Here is a 2,996-nt window from a genome sequence, read left to right as displayed (position 1 = left end):
TATATATATATATATATATACGGTTGTTATCTGGTCCAAGGATAATTTCCTGCATCCTCCCTTTTCCTCCCTTACTGTACCATAAGAAAGATCTTCTTGCCTAGCAACCTTGTCAACTGCAGTTGATAACTGGGACAAAGCTAGCCAAAATTTTTTATTTTATTTTACCATTTATTAGAATTTTTAGGACATGCAGACACCCTTTTAATCTACTTATCATGTATTTCATGTTGTAAATAGTTGTAAAGCTGCAAATGAAATGACCAATTTTATTAAACAAGCACTTTATTTTAATTCATTCACTCAATATTTATTTTTCAACTAATCTCCTAAGTAGACATTCTTTATTCCTGCTTTGCTCTCCCTGCATCTCTCTGAAACCCCATAACTCCCTTTATGAGCTAAAGAAGAAAAAATCCTCTTTTTCTCTCTCTTTCTCTTAACTGGCTATGTCTGCTTTTCCTCCTCCTGGTCATCCACTGCTGTACTTGGCCCCAGTGTGTCCACAGGGATAGAAGCAATTAGTGCAGGGATGGTGGTGGAATACCTCTGTCTCAATAACTCATCCGGGGACAAAACACAGCAAAGTTGCAGCAGCGTTTTTCCTACTCACACCCTCTCCCGACCCTGGAAATCTGTCATGGCAGTTAACAACAGCAGCAGCAAAACACATTTCAGCAAAAGCATGTTTATTAACCTGCATGATATTTTCATTTAAAATCATAACATAGTCAGGAAAGGGCTATCTAAAGCCAAGGTAAAGCAGTGAAAACATTTTTAATATATTGTACTTAAACTGATATAATTTCTTTAGGTGGGCCATGATTTTTGGAGGCTAAAATACATCTTGCTGCTGCCTGTCCACAACACGTGCATTCAATAGCTTGTTGGGTAACCTTGTCTTTTCTCCAAACTGCGGTACATGCCAACGCGATCTACTGTAGTTAATACACTGACTATGGATAAGTACCTCGTACAACCCCACTTCAAAAAATCCAAACTAACCTTTTAATGATGGCTGCCCAATTTGCACTGGAATGATGAAAGTATAATAATATGTTAAGAAAGAAAAATACTTCTCTACTGTGTGCACCGCTCTGGTCTCCACTGTTCTGCATGTGCGAGTTTGTTTATCTCTGGCTCTTCAGCAGCTCTTTGCAGCAAACATCTCCGTTCTATTGTTGCAAAGCTTTGTGTGTGTGTGGGTGTGGGTGTGCGTGCACACCTGTCTGTGTGTTATTTTCTCTCACTCTCCCTTCACCACCCCTCTTAAGAAAGTGTTTAATTCCTTGTTAATTAGTGCTCTCTGTCACGGTCCCTCGTTGAAGGATATGTTTACCTCTCGTCTCCAAGGTAATGAGATGTTCCGCTGCATGAGACTCATTTAGAGGTTAACACCCATCAGAGCTCAGAGACCAAACCCTCCCACTGCTGCTATTGAATGGAGTGGAAACAAAAAATAACTTAAACTATTTTTGTTTTCAAATATTTCTACAGGTAGTGTACATGTTAGGTTTGTAAAGCTTTTGAGGTTACAACAAGTGTTGTAAAATCACATTTAGTCTAGAGATTAGTTTGGAAGATTGCTTTGATTACCAGACATAATCAATATGTCCTTTTAAATAATGCAATGCACATGCTTATGCTTGCAACAGCGGCAGTGGTTAGCCACAGTGCAGTGTACCGTAGTCCAAAAATCCAGAGCAACTGATTACCTGAACAGTCTGAAGAGAAGCCAGGAAATGGAGTTCCTGGTAAGGTCAACAAAGCACTGAACTGAAGTTATTAAGTGCACATGAAAGCACATTGCACTAGAAAAAAAAATTATATAGGAATTTGGTGGATTATTTAATTAATTTCAAGTTAATTCAGTCTCAGAACTTATAAACATGAGTTGAAAAAAGCGACTTCAAATGATGAGTTGAATGAATGTACGGCTGAAAGAATGAATGCATATGAAAATGATCCTGTGACATCATAATGATCTTATCACTTTCATTCAAGATAGCTTTGTTGCAAGAAAAAAAACCTTTATACATATAGACATACACAGAGAACTCAAAGCTGTCTTGCACAAATGTCAAATCAATAGGCCACATAAAAAATATATCAACATATCAACTTCACCTTTTAAGCTAAACTTTGTTTAGCATTTGTAATCAAAATGAATCCCTGAAAAACATCTGATTAAGTAAACTTTTATATTAGGTTTCAGACAAAGGGTTAGGGTTACCTTTTCCCTTATCATTCCTTCCCCTCTACCTTCATACGTCCCTGTGGGTGGGAAGTAAAGAACAACTCAGGTGTGTGAAAATAGCCTGCAACCTGGGATGGGTCTGAGCCCTCTGTCGTCAGGATGGATGGGAGAACATTACACAGCTGCAGGGAAGGGATTTAACCTCTGCAGGCCGTCTGCTCTAACATTCCCTCTCACAGTCACGGTCCTTTGATAAGAAATGAGTTGTGCTGTAATTAAGGCTTACGAGGACAAAGTGAACTTCAATCAGTTCTGGTCTCTGGTTGAGTATTCTGGTGTTACAATGTTGGACAGAATGTGCAGAGAGTTTCTGTTCAGAATACCACAAATCAATGCTTAGCATTGAACCCTTGCATAATAAATTGGAGAGCAAGTGTATTATAGAGGAGGAGAAAAATTTGATTTATTATAAAGTATGGTTCAGAGTGTGGTGCTTAATTTCTGGTTCACACATTAGTTTAACAAGCTGAGAAATAATTTCCTGTAAGACTGTGAAAAAAGAAGGGAAATGAGTTGGCAATGTGCAGGTGTGAATAAATCCTGTCTGTGTATTTGCATTTATATGTCTTGTGTACTTTCATGAACAAAGACTAGGATTCAAAGTTAAAAATTTCATATCGAGCAGCTTTTTGTCTAATTGAGATGGGTCTTTGTTTTTGTATTTTATAATTTATTTTTGTAGCACTCTGTTCCATGTTGAGTATATTAATAAATCCATATAAATAATGCATGTATTTAC

The sequence above is a fragment of the Morone saxatilis genome, unplaced genomic scaffold (genome assembly GCF_004916995.1).
Source record: "Morone saxatilis isolate NCDOM2014 unplaced genomic scaffold, NCSU_SB_2.0 Contig20, whole genome shotgun sequence".
Lineage (NCBI taxonomy): Eukaryota > Metazoa > Chordata > Actinopteri > Moronidae > Morone > Morone saxatilis.
This window is presented reverse-complemented; position numbering follows the sequence as displayed.